The sequence below is a fragment of the Protopterus annectens genome, chromosome 2.part0, assembly GCF_019279795.1.
Source record: "Protopterus annectens isolate FY-2018-M chromosome 2.part0, PAN1.0, whole genome shotgun sequence".
Taxonomy (NCBI): domain Eukaryota; kingdom Metazoa; phylum Chordata; order Ceratodontiformes; family Protopteridae; genus Protopterus; species Protopterus annectens.
Window position 1 is genome coordinate 627,186,393 of NC_056728.1, and position 17,409 is coordinate 627,203,801.

The following is a 17,409-nucleotide window of genomic DNA, read 5'->3' on the forward strand; positions in this document are numbered from 1 at the left end:
TAGTACAAGCCTAAATAAAATAAACAGAAATTTACTTTCGGAGTCCTAAGAAGTTTAGAATGGATCCTATGAGCTGCTAGTAAAATCTGCACAGTATATCTGTGCATGTGACTGACCAGTGGATTTAGCTCATAGGATGGAATAGTCGTGTTAAGTTACCACCCACTGATAAAGTACAGTTGTGTACACTTACCATAAAATGTAGATGTTCGAGTGTATTCACTGTTGCAGTCATTACATTTGGGTAATCTGCTGGCAGGTTTGCCCTCAGTCGGCCTGAATAGCAAAGTCTTAGGTCCTGCGTCGGTTGCGGTCTCCTCTTCCATAATGTCAGGTCGTCAGGGGTATAAAACATGCAGCCGATGCCATTTTATTCATTTTTTCTTGCCCCAGATGTCAGGTTCCCCCCAAATGGGGAGCAAAAATATATATAAAAATAAACAGTAAATATATATATGCACTTTTAGAAGCAAACTTTACCTTTATCTAAAAGCAAATACACCACAAAGGCTTTTGAGAATAGTGAATGAAAGGAAAGGTATAGAAAGGGGGATGGCGGGTGGGTAACCTGGACTGCAACAGTGAATACACTCAAACATCTACATTTATGGTAAGTGTACACAACTGTACTATGTTCTTCGTGTTTCACTGTTGCAGTCATTACATTTGGGTAGAATCCCAAAGCTATGGACGGGAGGATGGAGCTAAACAGCATTAGGAGCGGCTATAAGGCCCTGCAGGACTGCAGTGGCAAAGCCTGCCTTGGATTTGGAAGAGAGGCAAATGATGATGCTTTGTGAAGGTATGAACAGAGCTCCAAGTAGCAGCTTCTAGAATGTCTTTGGTTGGAACTCCTCTGAGAAAAGCTGCTGAAGTGGAGGCAGCCCTGGTGGAATGTGATCTGATCCCCTTGGGCACGGGTTTACCATGGTGCAAATAGGAGAAACGAATGCAGTGGCATATCCACTTAGAAATAGTCTGCTTTGATATAGCCTTCCCCTCTGACCCTGCAGCAAATGCTACCAGTAGTTGCTCAGATTTTCTTAGAGATCTGGTCCTGTTTAAGTAGAATCTTAGTTGTCTGTGTACATCCAATAAATGCAGAATCCGCTCCCCTTTGTTCTACGGATTTGGGTAAAATGTTGGCAGATGAATGGTCTGGTTAAGAACCACGCTGGATACCACCTTAGGCATAAAAGAAGGATTGGTCCTGAGGGACACCCTGTCCGGGTAAAATACAATAAAAGGCTCCACTGCCATGAGAGCCTGTAGTTCTGAAACCCTTCTTGCTGAAGTGACTGCCAAGAGAAAAGCTGTTTTCCAAGATAGAAATTTATATCCGCAGTAGCTGCTGGTTCAAAAGGAGGCAGGGTGAGTTTTTCCAGCATGAAATTGAGGTCCCATGCAGGAGTTGGAGATGATCTGGGAGGCCTTAAATTGTTTGCCCCTCTAAGACACTGTTTAAGCAGAGGATGAGAAAAGAGGGGAGGCTCCGTGTTGTAATGAGCCGAGATGGCAGAGGCATGGATTTTTATTGAAGAAAAAGATAGGCCCTTGTCAAGCATCTTAGTCAAGTATTGTAAAATTTGAGTAATATTGGGCTTTGCTGTGTTTGTTCCTTGTGCTTGGTTCCAAGCACAGAATCTCTTCCATTTATTAGCATAAGATTTTCTAGTACTAGGCCTTCTGGCTTCCAAAATGACATCCAACACAGATTTACTAAGAGGTGTTGTTTGAATAATTAAATGATCAGCAAGGTTCAGAGTTTGGAGCACTGTGTGCAGAATTTGATTGTTCTGCTGAGACAGTAGATGAGGTATTTGAGGCAAGTACCAAGGGGGGAGTTGAGACATGTTCCTTAGAAGTGGGTACCAGTGTTGTCGAGGCCAGTCCGGAGCAACTAGGATCATTTTTGTTTTTTCCTGTCTGACTTTTAGTAAGACCTTGGAGAGAAGAAGCAGAGGGGGAAAGGCATAGACTGATAGCTTTTTCCAACTGAAGGATATGGCGTCTACTTTCCATGCTTTTTTGTGATGAATTCTTGTGCAAAATTTGTCCAGCTGATAATTTTGTGGAGAGGCAAATAGATCTATGTCTGGGCTCCCCCATTTCCATGCAAACATGCTGAATATTTGTGGATCCAGTTTCCATTTGTGTGGGTCCATAAGACTTCTGCTTAGGTCGTCTGCCAGAATATTTTGTTTTCCTGGCAGGAATTGAGCTTGAATATGTATTTGGTAAGTCAAAGCCATGTTCCACAATGTCATGGCTAGTCTGCAAAGGGGGTAGGAATGTGTACCCCTCTGCTTGTTTATGCACCACATAACCGTGGTGTTGTCCGTCTTTATCAGTAGTTGTCCTGGATGAAGCAAGTCCTTGAAGGCTGTCAGAACATTCTGAACAGCTAGCATCTCTTTCTGGTTGATATGCAGATGCATTTGTTTTGGGCTCCATATGCCCTGGATGCATCTCCCCGCCAGGTGGCCCCCCAAGCATAGTCTGATGCATCTGTAGTTAGGGTTTGGGTGACAGGGGGTAGAGTGAAAGAGAGTCCCTTGTTTTGGTGACATGTCTCTGCCCACCAAAGGAACTCCTGTTGTAGGCAGGGAATGAGAGGTATCACTGTTTCCAGACTGTGACAATGTTGGCTCCATAAACTTTTTAGGTACCATTGAAGTTTCCTCATATGCAGTCTTGCATATGGAATTAGTAGAATGCAGAATGCCATGAACCCCAAAGCCTGCAGAATTTGCCTTGCAGATAACTGGGTTTTTGTTGCCATTTGTTTGAAGTATATTGTCAGTTGCTTTTGTTTGGTATAAGGTAAGCCATCTGGGCAGTTGTATTCAAGCTTGCACCCAGGAATGTAATTATTTGAGAGTGTACCAGTTGTGATTTCTTTTCGTTTATTGTGTACCCTAGGCATGTTAGAAGCCGTTTTACAAACGCCAGATGTTGAAGAGTGTCCTTGTCCTCTGCTTGAATGAGAGAGTCATCCAGATAAGGATAAATTTGTAAACCTCTTTGTCTACAGAATGCAATTACTGGTGCCAGGCACTTTGTAAAGACCCTGGGTGCAGTAGATAAGCCAAAAGGCAGTGCAGAGAATTGGTAATGCAAAACACCTGCCTTGAAGCGAAGGTATCTTCTGCATGATTCCCTTATTGGGATATGCAGGTATGCCTCTTAAGTCTAGAGTCACTAATCAAGCCTTTCTGCCCAGCATAGGCAGTAGTTGTTGTAAAGTCAGCATTTTGAATTTTGGAAAGTCCAGGAACGTGTTCAAAATCGATAAAGCCAGTATTGGACGCCAAGAATGGTCTTTTCTGGGTACCAGGAAGATTCCTGAATAAAAACCTTGTCCTTTTTCCTGTTCTGGTACTGGTTGAATAGCCCCCATATCCATGAGGGACATAACTTGTTTCTGAGCCTCTGCCCATTGATTTTGTGGCAGATCTGGCCATCCGTTTGGAATTGGCAAAGTATGGAAATTAAATCTGTACCCTTGGGATACTATGTTTAATACCCACTTGTCCTGGGTAATTACATTTTTTGCATGAAGTGCTAGTTTTCCCCCCAAGGGAGCTGCCAAAAGTTAAGTGCTTGGTGATGGTAGAGGAAAGTCATTGAGACTGCTTACTGTAGGGTTGTCCTTTGTTTCCTCCAGATTTGGAGGAGAAGGCACCCCATTGCTTTGACCTGTAAGAACCCTGTGATTGGAATCTGGAGCCTTTTAGTGCCTGGATTTGCCTTGAGTGGCTCTGTTGGACACCGGAAAGGACCAATTTTTAGTAGGCCAGTGCCTACTGAACCTGGGTGGCTGCTCTTGCAAGAAAGCTTTTACAGTTTGCATAGATTTAGCTTTGTCTTCCATTTTCTTTAAAACATCTTCCGCCTTATTACCAGAGTGTCATGCTGCAAGAGGGCATCCAACAATTTAGCTTTAACATGATCAGGAAGATTTTGCTCCTTGAGCCAGGCATGCCTTCTAATCACAGATCCAGTAACTACGGCCCTGCAAGAGGCCTCCAAGGAATCAAAACCACATTGCAAAGTATGCTTTCCAACCTGTTCTGCTGAATGCAATAATTCCTGTAATTCTTTATTTTCCACACTATCAGAAATCAACATCATTTTTTGTTTCAGTAGGCCCATAACATGCTGTTGATATTTAAGCATATGAAATTGGCAGTTTAAGGCTCTGACTGCCAAGGTAGCAGACGTATAAACCTTCTTTCCCCATCTATTGAGCGCCCTGGAATCTCTATCAGAGGGGGTAGGATTTTTGGCTGTAGAGGCCTTAGCACCCTTGGGACCCTGTGAAATAGTCTCAGGGTGAGCAGCAGGATTTTTGAATAGAAATTTATGAGAGTCAGGAACCCTGTAATTTCTGTCTGGCTTACTAGGAGCCGGAGGTAGGGAATCAGGAGCCATGCTTGATTCCGAAAACACATCATCAACAATGTCTAATACAGGAGGTATAGCCAAAGGCCTAGGCTGAGGAAGAAGGAAATCCCTAAGCCTCTTTTTTGATTCAGAGAAGTCCTGACTCTCCCAGTGAAAATGTTCCCTTAAAGTATGCAAAGTTTCTCCAAAAGAGTAATCCTCAGGAGGAGAAGCAGATGGGATGGATTCCTCTCCATCAGAATCCTCATAGGGTGGAATGGAAAATTCCTGATCAGAAGAGGAATCAGAAGAAATGGAAACCTGATCTGAAGATTCATAATCAGTGCCTTGCCTAGGCCTCTTAGCAGGGGGGGGTTGGGAACCCCTGAAAGGTAATTAAGCCCTTAGCCATTTTGATCATCTGTTTTTTAGGCACAGGGGCATGAGCACGTGGCTCATGCATCATTTTTTTAGACATGTAAGATGCTTTTGACCTTGTTTTTGAGGCTGGCGTCAGTTTTATATAAAAATGTTGAGGCCTGAAAACACCCTCAGAAGCCGGTGCCTGCTCAGCGGCTCCGGACCCATCCAAGGACGAGACATCCGTGGGTTCAATACTCTGAGAATCTCGTGGCATACCGGACTCCGCATGGGTCTTGGTAGAGGCCTGCAACTCAAAAGTAGCGGGTATCAGGGCCTGCAAAAGCACCTCACTGAGTACCGGCGACTGGCATAAGAGAAGCTTCATTGTCGGTTTTGGACCTCAACGGTCTGTCTCTGTCTTTTTCTTTGCGTTTTTTGTGAACTTCGGTAGTCTGAATACTAACAGACGACATTTCAGGATAGTTAAATCTTGATCCAAAATATTTAGAAGCAAAACTATACAGACGCTTAAATAGTGCGTTGGTTAAATCTAGCACAAAACCGACAGCAAGGCATGTTATGATCTGGGCCTACACAAGGAATACAGTATAAAGGAAAATCCTTATGAGGTATTTGCTTCCCACAAGTAATGCAATTATTAACTTTTACTGACATCGGTAAGGAGCAAGAAAAAGTTTCCCCAACGGGGTACTTCGCTTTAGTTTGAAGACTTCGGTTCTGAAACTCGAATGTGAAAATTTCAGGAGTCGGCCGACCGGCACTTGCGAACTGCTTCTGCTTCGGGCACCGCACGGCAAGAAAGACGGAATAAAATGGCGTCGGCTGCATGTTTTATACCCCTGATGACCTGACATCATGGAAGAGGAGACAGCAACCGACGCAGAACCCAAGACTTTGTTATTCAGGCCGACCGAGGGCAACCTGCCAGCAGATTACCCAAATGTAATGACTGCAACAGTGAAACACGAAGAACATCATGGCTTTCCTCCATTGTTCCCAAGTTGCATGTATTAACCTTGAGTAGGTCATACTTTGGTTTTAGAAGCTTTTTACTCTGTTTTCTGATATCAACAGACAGCTGATTTCCTGCTGCAGGGCCTTTTTCTGAATACTTTTTTCTCCAAATGATCTCCCAAATCACAGTCTAAGCAATGATACTGCCTCAGTTTGGGAATCCCTATGTGCATATGACAAGGCTTTATTTACTTCTAGAAAACTAAGAAGAGATGGACCAGTACTGAAATCTGATCATTCTGAAAAGCAATGAACTGAACAGCATACATTCTGTTTTGGACTGGAAGCCAATTAGCTCTTTTAATAACTCACAGTGGTGTGTCTATGTACTTGCTAAGCATGCAAAGTTGAATACTTTATTTTCAGTCATTTGTATAAGATGGGCATTGCATGAAAAACGGAATGTTTAGAGAAGTACTTCATAGTACATTTTTAGCTATGCCTTCCCATGTTTTGTTATTTTATGTTATGAAGGAAGGTGCAAGATTCTGTTAAGACAGATTTAACTGATTAAATACCTTACTAGTAATTACGTCAAAATATTGTTTAAAGTTTAGGTTAGGATCTAGTACAATCCAAGGTATTTCTTTAAATCTGAGATGTATCCAGTTCCACTGTCAAATCATACAGTATAGTTCAACGTCCTTTTATCAAATTATTGTTCAAAAACAGCAGATGCATGCGAGTGTCAACTTAACTGCAAGTTAAGAGAAATTCTAGCAGTAATGATGAGAAGAGCAGAACTAGGAAGGTCTCCAATCTGGGGGAAAAAGTGAGGAATAGGACTGATCGTTTTCAGTCAGGATATTCACAGAGAGGTACATACAGTGGCAACTAACAGCACAAACACCCAACTGGAAGGCTGTAATACTATTAGGAATGTTAATATCAATCACTAGAAAAGTGTTACAGCAATTACAGATGTTTTGAGAAGTTAACCCTGCTTTGTTTATAAAAGGGACAGAAACATAAAAAAAATGTTTCAGTAGGCTGGTGCGAAGAAAGCAGGGGAGTAATAGTCCAAGAGTTTGGACTTGAGTGTTATTCAGATAATGTGTGCAAGCATGTTTAGTGAAGCACTTAATATTTATTACACAAATACAAAAAAATATATATAAAAACTTACAGGTCACCAGACACTTACACTTGTGCCTCGGAATTTGTGGTTTATGCTTTTTCATGTATTTCTTATTACTCTTTTTGTGTGAGGAAAAAAATGAGAAAATTAAGGAGTCATGGATATGAAAATAGTTCTGCTATTAAGATCAAGAATGCCATAAAGCCTCTTTGCAGACATACTACATTTTGCATGAATTACAACACAATTTTATTTGTTTTGGTCTTTATTTCTGAGGACATCATAGATGACAGTGATAGGGCATCAGAGTATAAAAAATGCAAGTGGCAGGTAACTATAAAGGCATATAGGCCTCCTAGAGTTGAAGCATGTCTATTTTAAAATTTTCTGAATAGGAAACTTCTCAGAAAACAAGGATCTCAGTCTGTTTATGTTTTAATATATTTATTGCTTTGTGATAATTCATTGTTTCCTTTTATTAAGGTCGTGAAAGTGTCTTCTCTTTGGTATAAAAGCATACCTCTTCAGCTGTCCCACATTAAAAAGAAAATATTGACTTTGAACTGTAAATAAGACGGTGTTACAAAATTTTGAGTGACTTTGTAAATCACAAGTCATTTACATTGCCTCTCCTAACTAGCACTTACATCATCAGCCCGCGCCCTTGTCTCAGACATCAGACATAATGATGCAACTACATCCACAACAGCATGTGATTTTAAGGTAAAGTACTCAGAGAACCAGCAATACAAAAAACAAGCTTAGCCTCTGCTGCCTGCACTAAGATATTAACCTCTACCATTTAGCTCATTGTTTCCGCAGGAAAATACACAATCTAATTCTATATTAGTTCAGTAACATCACAGCGTATGAAATTACATCATGGTGGGAAAAATAAACCTGTTCTGCACCTTTATTCAAATATATATATATACATATATATACAAGGTCTGGTATGACCTTGACCCCGAGTAGCATCCTGCGCTCACCAAGAATGAAACCTCAGTATAAAGAAAAAATGATCAATTTCAACAACTGGCTAAGCTTCTGGTATCATTCAAAGGGGATCCAGTGTCTGTCAGCCTGGGACGACATGCTCGATAAGCCGCGTTGCTTCGCAAGAGATGGCTTGCACCTATCACCCCCTAGGCTTTCGAATACTGGCCATGGCTCTTGCTGCCCCCATAGTGCCTTTTTTAGGCAAGGCTCAAAAGTCAAACCCACCTCCATAAACAGCACAATTAACAAAAAACTGAGAGTTATGCTACTCAACGCCAGGAGTTTAAATCTCAAAATGCACGTGCTTGAAGCACTCCTCAGTATGGAGAGCGTTGACATCTGCGCAGTAACTGAAACCTGGTTCAAGGCTCCAAAGAGCACCCCAGCACTACCGGGCTACAACTCATACCACATGTTTCGGCCACAGAACACGGTCCGAAACACAAATGAAGGGGGTGTAACCATATTCATCAAGGATACCTACACCTCCAGGTTAGTGATGCAGCAAACCTCTGAGATCATCCATGGGCAACTAACATCGGGCAAATCTGCAATGCAAATTGTGGCCTGCTACAGATCACCCCTCCATGACCCAGGACCACCATTTCACCTTTCTGAAGGAACTGGAAAACATGAAGGTCCTACCGAACACCCTGATACTGGGCAATTTTAATTACCCTACCATTCACTGGGAAAACTACTCTAGTACAAATTCCCAGGCCCAACGCTTCCTGGAATTCATCAACTCAAACGCCCTGGATCAGCTGGTAAACTCCCCTACCAGAGGTGAAAACATATTGGAACTGGGCATCACCAACATGGGCGATAGGTGTTCCACACCAGAGGTCAACCCGTCACTGGTTAGATCAGACCATAAACTAATCACTCTGGATGTCCACACCCCACCACCACCCCTAACTAAGGAAACCACAGTAAAATACTTTTCTAAAGCAAAATTCACCTTACTTAAAGACAGAGGTGGTAAGTTTAACAGTACCCATGCTAAAAGATAACGCTGCTTTGATGCAGAAACCTTCACAAATGCACTCTATGAGCACCTACAAGGATGCATGGATTGTGCCATCACTAGCAAAACCAAGACTCACTCCTCTAAGAGAAGGAAACCAGTTTGGTGGACCCCTGCAATAAACAGGCTATACAATAGGAGGAGGAGGAAACTAGTTCAGAAAAAAAGCAAATCCCAAGGAGGAAAGGCATTCCTGATCAGTATCATTAAGAAACTAAGGACCCTCATGAAATCATCCAAGGCTAACTTCGAAAGAAAAATAGCCAAGGATTCAAAAGATAACCACAAAGCCTTCTTTAGCTATGTTAAGAATCTAGGTGGCAACTCGCAGATATGCACTGAACTAGTGCAAAATAGCACAAAATATACTGAACCTACTGATATTGCCAACATCCTGGCAGATAGATTTAGTGCAAACTTCACCCCCCCTCTCACCTCCAAAAGGGCCCACAACAATACCGGAAAAGTCTAGTGTCCCAAAAATCACAGACGCACAGGTGAAATTAGCCCTTTCAAAAGCAAAAAACATAGCGTCAATGGGAACAGATGGTGTCCCAGGCTGCATCTTGCACGAACTACAGAATGAACTAACCCCTCACCTAAACACACTGGTCAACCTCAGCCTCTCCACAGGCTACATGCCCATAGAATGGCGCACACCAATGGTTATTCCTCTCCACAAAGGAGGGGCCACAACTGACCCTGGTAACTATCGCCCCATAGGCCTGACTAGCCTGTTCTGCAAGGCTATGGAGCGCATCATCATGGAACTCATTAACAAAGACACTGGGAACCTCCAAACACTTGACCCGACCCAGTTCGGCTTTGTTAAGGGCAGATCATGCCTACTAAACCTGGTTGATTTCTTCGAGACAGTCACCAAGGCCATAGACGAGGGAAAGGTGGTTCACACAGCCTACCTTGACCTCGCCAATCTTTCGACACCATTCCCCAATCAGGTATTACAGAAAAACTCATCAGCCTGAACATAAACCCCTATGTCATGAGATGGGTTGCCAACTGGCTTACAGACAGAACTCACACAGTAAGAATAGCGGGCTGCAGGTCCGACTCTAAACCAGTCACAAGTGATGTCCCGCAAGGCTTGGTCCTGGGACCCCTACTGTTCAGCATATACTTCTCAGAAGGACAGGCAAACACAGGAGGACTATGGCTAACCAAGTTCGCCGATAACTGCAAACCGGGAGCTATAACTGACTCTCGGGATGACACGAACATCCTCCAAAAGGGCCTTACTGAGGCGGACACCTGGTGTCAAAGTCATGGCCTCAAGCTAAATGCTAAAAAATGCATAGTCATCCCATTTGGGAAAAACAAAACACCCACGAATTACCACATAGGTGGCAGCCCCCTTAATACAGAAGAGGTAATAAGAGATCTGGGAACCCAAGTAGATAGTAATCTCTCCTTTGACAATCATATTGACAAAGTAGTTAGGAAATCCATCTATGTGGCCTATCTAATTACTAAAGGGTTCACATCTAGAAATAAAGACGTTATAGTGCCCCTCTACTCATCACTCATTAGACCTATCATAGAGTACAATGCCCCATTTAGGATGTACCTCAAGACACTTCCAGCAGCTGGAAAGACCACAAAAGTACCTCACCAAGAGGATTACTGGCCTCAAAAATATGTCCTATGCAGCCCGACTGAAAAAACTCCGGCTGTACTCAGTGGCATATCCCTTACTCAGAGGTGATCTCTGCCTGACTTACAAAGCCATGTCCAACTCAGAACTGATGGACATGCTCCACCTAAAGAAATCCAAGTCACTGCTATCCACGCGCTCTAGTGAGCTAAACCTCACCACAACAATAAATAGAACATGTTGGAGGGATAGATTCCTGTCACAGAGACTGCCCATGCTTTGGGACAAAATTCCAAATTACATCAGGCAGAGCCCCTCACTAACACTCTTCAAGAAAACCTTGAAGAGTGGATGGTTAACAGAAAATACACCCCTGAGATCACTTCATTGGCTCTGCTTGACAGAGGATCAGTTAATTAATCAATGGAGGCGAAAGCCGACACTCTGGCTAGGCTTATAAATGCCCTTGGGCAGATAGCCTGGTACCTACCTATGAACCTATATGCATAATGTGGGTGAGGTAAGTTTTTGATTTACTGCTTTCATTTTTTTTTTGTGTGTACATTTTAAAAGCAGTGCATCTTTTCAAAGCGCTCTAACTCAAGGACACTACACATCTTTCATGGATCCACCTGTAAAGTAGCCACTACAGCTTGTACTGTTATTTCAAATTTTAACATAACCTCTCTTGTCCCTTAAAAAATGGAGCACACACTGGTTAGTGAACAACGTTCCTAATTCCTTTGGAACCCCTAGTTCAGCTGCTGCAACTCTCTTATGTGCAATACGGCTACAATAATTAAATAGCAGCTGTATTCTACATTTAGATTAGATTAATGCCCTAATTTTACAGTTGCGCCAGCATACTCTTCTTTGGTTAGCACATAATTCTTTTAATTATGATTCCTTATTCCATCCTTCCATGTTGTACAATAGTATTTTTATCCTGAGCTGTCCTGTTATATGTTGTGCACTTCTCCATTCCAGGTTATTTTAGTTTTCTTCCCCTTCTGATTGTGTTATTTGGCATTTCTCAGTTCCTGCATAAATGGTTAAGACTGCTAGTGACTAAGGAGCATCATCCTTCAATCTTTTGTTTGAGTCCCTTACTCTCCACTTGGGTACCACATCTTGGAGCAAGTTATTCAGTTAGAAGTGACGTTTGGCTGTCTCTCTTTGCATCGACTGGGTCTTACGTATTTAACTTTTGAATACATGAATGCACAACCTGCCAACGTAAATCTTTACCTCTAATGTTAGCCAACAACAATTTTACGTGTAGTTTTGCATTTGACTGAAACTTCTGCTTTCAGTATTGCCTGCACATTGCTGGATGCTTAGCAGCTTGCTGTAAAAAACACATTGATTTGTTAATACACTAGGACTAGGAGGCACCACAAGGCCACAAATGACCATTATTCATGTTCTGACAATCCTGTGCGCTTTACAAAGACACCACATGTAACTGGGCATACAGGTTGGGACCCCAGAACCAGTTTATTAATCCACGCAGTGCTGTGCATTGCCAAATTCAACAACCTAAGACATTTACTGTTACTGATCAAGCTGAATCCTTGGCCTACCTGCTCAAACTACTACAGAATGATACACGGATCTCCATATATGAGGGTGCAAGATGATTGTCTTATGGGGTGGGTTCTAAAACTCCACCCCCTCAAAATTAAACATCTACACTGTGCCTTGTACTTATTCAAAAGGTTTCGGGTACAAGTACAACTGAGCATTTCTGCAAATTCCCAGTATATGACCTGTCCCTTTAGACTTTTTCATGTCTTATTGTTTGGTCATTTTACATATTGTTGTCACTCTCTTTGTATTATACGTATGTTTCTGAGTGCACTGTATCCCACGTTACTAATAAAAGTGAGATTAATTGTTATTTGGTACATAAATTGTATGCTAATTAGATGTCCACATTTTTAGCTGGATGTACTTATTTTCAAGAGCTTTTTAGACTTCTGAGTTGAGAGGTATGTACATGAATGTCATAAAATTTTGTTTTTAATTTGTCTGACAGTCTCTTTTGAGTGCCGAAGGGGTAATTGGTCATTATAGCACCATTTTATATATCCGTTTTTTTTATATATTTTCTTTCACCTAGTGGCATCCAATTTTCTCTTTTTTTTTATTTATTTTCTCTTTTCAGTTTAAAAAGTTACATTTAGAGTAAAAAATTTGAAAAGAAAGTATCTGTCACTATTTTAGCTCTGTTAAGGTAGAAAATGATTGACAATAAAACCAAGCGACTGCTTACTTAAAGCAGCAAAAACTGATAATGGTCAGGCTTCCAGATGATGGTCTTGACGTGAGAGGTGACCTCATGCCCCAAGAAGACTGACTGCTTTTAAGACCGGGTGGAGTTGACTTTCACCTAATCCTTCTGCTGCTTTACCCAATTCATTTTATAAATCCCTGCAGAAATGATCCTTCTAATGAACATATGTCGGCTCTCTGGAGATCCATTTTAAGATCAGACTCTTGTACTGTAACAGATGAATGCATAAACAAGCTTTACTTGCTGAATCTAAATGCATCTATAATAGAATGCTTACATGTAACTATAGAACACAGCATGTTTCATTTAAGGAAAAAAGCTAGGGCATGCTACATATTATTGACATGTATACAAAGAATGATGCCCCTCTTGTATCTCTAGCCCACCCTTTCCAAACACAGCCATGAGCAGCTCTAAACACCCCTTTGATAATCTGCTCTGGCCTCCACCACAGACTTTATGGAGCAATATTTTATCAAGTCTGTCCCGAAATTCTCACCTCCCAACAGCCACTTATCCCCTATTATACAATGCCTACCCTAAAAATGTGCACGCTGATTGGCCAGCCCAACCAGCATGCCCGTTGTAAATCCCTCAATATACTAACGGAAAAAGGTCCGGTCGCCCGGACTTTTTCCGTTAGTATAAAACACTGTCTCGCTATGTTAAAAGAGTTTAACATAGCGACACAGATTTAAAAAAAGCAACGGAGATCTCCGTTGCTTTTTAAAGCTGTCTCGCTATGTTAAACTCCTTTAACATAGCGACACAATGTAAAACGGAGATCTTGCGATCTCCTTTGCTTTTTTTAAAACCTGTCTCGCTGTGTTAAATGAGTTTAACATAGCGAGACAGCTTAAAATAAGCAACGGAGATCTCCGTTGCTTATTTTAAAGCTGTCTCGCTATGTTAAACCATTTAACATAGCGAGACAGTAAAAAGCAACGGAGAACTTGCGTTCTCCGTTGCTTTTGCCCACAGCTCTGATGTACTGCGTAGGCATGCGCAGTACATCAGAACTGCCGCGGAACACCAGACAGGTGCGGAAGGGCAGCAAAGAGGCATTATACAATGCCATTATTTAAGAAAAGTAATTATTTCTTTTCTTAAATAATGGCATTAATAACAATAACCACTTCTGGGTGTGGGTAATGCTGGATTTACCCACGGTTGTCTTTGTTTGGTCCCTCGGGCTTCGCCCTCGGGACCAAACCACGCCAACCGTGGGTAAATCCAGCATTACCCACACCCAGGCGTGGGTTATTGCTATATTCTCTCATCTCTCCTTCCTTTTGATTCCATCTTTCCAACTTATGTTCAAATTCAGTAATATGCTCAAGCAATACCCGCACAATGCGTCTTCTAATGTACACAAAACACAACATTATAAATATCTGCTCAAAACCTGGCCCTTCTGCTTACCTAACCACTTTAGTAACCATGCACTGCTCACTACAGACCAATTTTACTCTGCCTGCATGGTGTCTGGAAACATACATCTTAATCAATCTACAGTGGATATAAAAAGTTTACACACCCCTGTTAAAATGCCAGGTTTTTGTGATATAAAAAAATGAGACCACAACGAATCATTTCAAAACTTTTCCCACCTTTAATATGAACTATAAACTGTACACTTCACTTCAAAAACAAACAAATTTGTTAGGGGGAAATATAAAAAAATAAAAAATTGTACAATAAGCAGGTTGCAAAAGTGTGCACACCCTTAAACTAATACTTTGTTGAAGCACCTTTTGATTTAATTACAACATTCAGTCTTCTTGGGTATATACCTGTCATCAATTAAACAGACTCTGATTAACGCCAAATAAAGTTCAGCTATTCTAGTAGGATTTTCCTGACATTTACTCAGTTGCCTGCTACAACAAAAGCCATGGTTTGCAGACAACTTACAAAGCATCAAAAGGATCTCACTGTTGAAAGGTATAATTCAGGAGAAGGGTACAAAAAAATCCCACATCATTGGATATACCATGGAACACAGTGAAGACAGTCATCAAAAAGTGGAGAAAATATGAGGCTGCAAAGAACTGGACCTCCCTCCAAAACTGATGAAAAGACAAGATGAAAAATGGTCAGGGAGGCTGCCAAGAGACCTACAGCAACACTGAAGGAGCTGCAGGAATTTCTGGGAAGTACTGGTTGTGTGCTACATGTGACAACAATCACCAGTATTCTCCACATGTCTGGGCTATGGGGTAGGGTTACAAGATGGAAGCCTTTTCTTACACAGAAAAACACCCAGGCCTGGCTAAAATTTGCAAAACAATACATCAAATCTCCCAAAAGCATGTGAGAAAATGTGTTATGGTCTGATGAGACCAAGGTAGAACTTTTTGGCCACAATTCCAAAATGTACGTTTGGTGTAAAAACAACACTTTGCATCACCAAAAGAACACCATCCCCACAGTGATGTATGGTGGTGGCAGTATCATGCTTTGAGGTTGCTTTTCTTCAGCTGGAGCTGGGGGTTAGTCAAAGTGGAGGGAATTATGAACAGTTCCAACTACCATTCATTTCTGGCCCAAAACCTACAGGTGACTGCTAGAAAGCTGAAAATGAAGATGAATTTCACCTTTCAGCATGACAATGTCCCCAGGCATACATCCAAATCAACAAAAGAATGGCTTCACCAAAAGAAAATGGAAGTTCTGAAATGGCCCAGCCAGAGCCCAGACCTAAATCCAACAGAAAATCTGTGGGGTGACCTGAAGAGGGCTGTGCACAAGAGATGCCGTTGCAACCTGACAGATTTGGAGCGCTTTTGCAAGGAAGAGTGGGCAAATATTGCCAAGTCAAGATGTGCCATGGTGACAGACTCCTACCCAAGATGACTGAATGCTGTAATTAAATCAAAAGGTGCTTCAACAAATTAGTTTAAGGGTGTGCACACTTATGCAACCAGCTTATTGTACGTTATTTTTTATATTTTTAACCTAACAGATTGGTTTGTTTTTCAATTGAACTGTACAGGTTACAGGTCACATTAAATGTGGGAAAAGTTTGAAATGATTTATTGTGGTCTCATTTTTTTATAATACAAAAACCTGTCATTTTAACAGGGGTGTGTAAACGTTTTATAGCCACTATATATACACATGCACAAACGTATATACATTTACTTATTCCACATATGGCCTTCTCAGTATGTTTTACAGTGTATGCAACCAAGTACGGTACAAAAAAGTCTGTTTCTGCCCTGGCTAACTAAATATGACAAAGTACCACACCAACGCTGCCTCTACTAGTGGGGTAAAAAGATTAAAAGCTGACTATGCCTAGGTAACCAGAGCTTGAATAGTGGATCAGGCACTTTTTGACAGTGTAAGTCAGGATGATGGGCATGCTCATAATGGAGGTGGGGGGGGGGGTGGACAGATGTGAGCACAACCAGCTTGCATCACTGGTCTACGAACACAGTCTCCACCAGCAGGCAGAGGCATGTCAGGATGTGGGGGAGTCAGTGCTGTAGCCCTTGTCAGCAAATGTGCAGAAGCACACACACACACACACACACACACACACACACACACACACACACACACACACACACACACACACACACACAAAAGAATACTAGTGGCCCTTGTGGTGACACAAGTGCTTACATCATCACCTGGGGAGGGGATCAAGCCATTCACAATAAAGCACATTATTGTCAGGATGCTGGCAAAGGCAAAACCAACTCTGATGTCTATATCACACCCCAAAGGCTCTCAGTGGATTGGGACTTCCAATCAATGTGGAACAAATATGCATCAAGCAGGGGAGGGGGTTGATGGTTGCGAAGGCAGTGGGGTCAGTGCCAAATTAAAAATAAAGTTACACAAATGCTTATTTAACTGAAGTGTACGAATGAGTTGTAGAAGTCTTCTGTGTTCTTCACAGTTTTCTCAGTCTCCTCATACCACTGCTAATCTCAGAGTACAGCTTCCCCACCTACTGCCCATTCATTCCCATGTATGTTACTCCAGTAAAAGAAGCTAAGCAGTCTTCCTGCAATCAGTAAGGGTTTATTCTTACTTGCTCCCTCACCTTCCTCAGGAAGCTGGCAAGCACTGGGATACACAAACTGCTGGTATGTGCACATATATTCTAACTGGTTCCCACAGAACATACAGCATTCTTTAAGCATCTACTAGTCTTCACTAAAAGATGCACAAAAACATTGGCATCACCTCCATCCCCATAAAACTTCCTCAACCCCCCCCCCCCAAAGAAGAAAGGACGGCAAGCAGTCAGTCCCGTCCCCCCCAAGAAGAAAGGACGGCAAGCAGTCAGTTTCTAAATTCCTCACCAGACAGCTAGGAAAATAGATGCCAGCTGTACCCAGCTCACCAGCATTACATAGGAGAGGCTTTCCATCAGGCAAACTCAGCTGTTACACAGCTACACATACTAAAAGGATCTAAAAATGATCTAACATGCACGTGCTGATATTTATTTTTGGGCCAGTACTACCACTACTAGTTTAAAGCACTATGCTAAATTTTTCTTCCTGATGTGAAACACTTTTTATTACAGAGGAAAAAAGCATTAGTACAAAGAGATAGACTATGTTCTCTGCATAATAGGAGCAACCAGACTTTTT

General features: G+C 41.8%; 1 protein-coding gene across 1 annotated transcript in view; it reads right to left on the bottom strand.

Annotated features, from left to right (window-relative positions):
• Positions 1–17,409, bottom strand: part of UBA6 (ubiquitin like modifier activating enzyme 6) — a 2,440,735-nt gene that overhangs the window by 1,801,751 nt on the left and 621,575 nt on the right. The gene's annotated exons all lie outside the window — the stretch shown is intronic.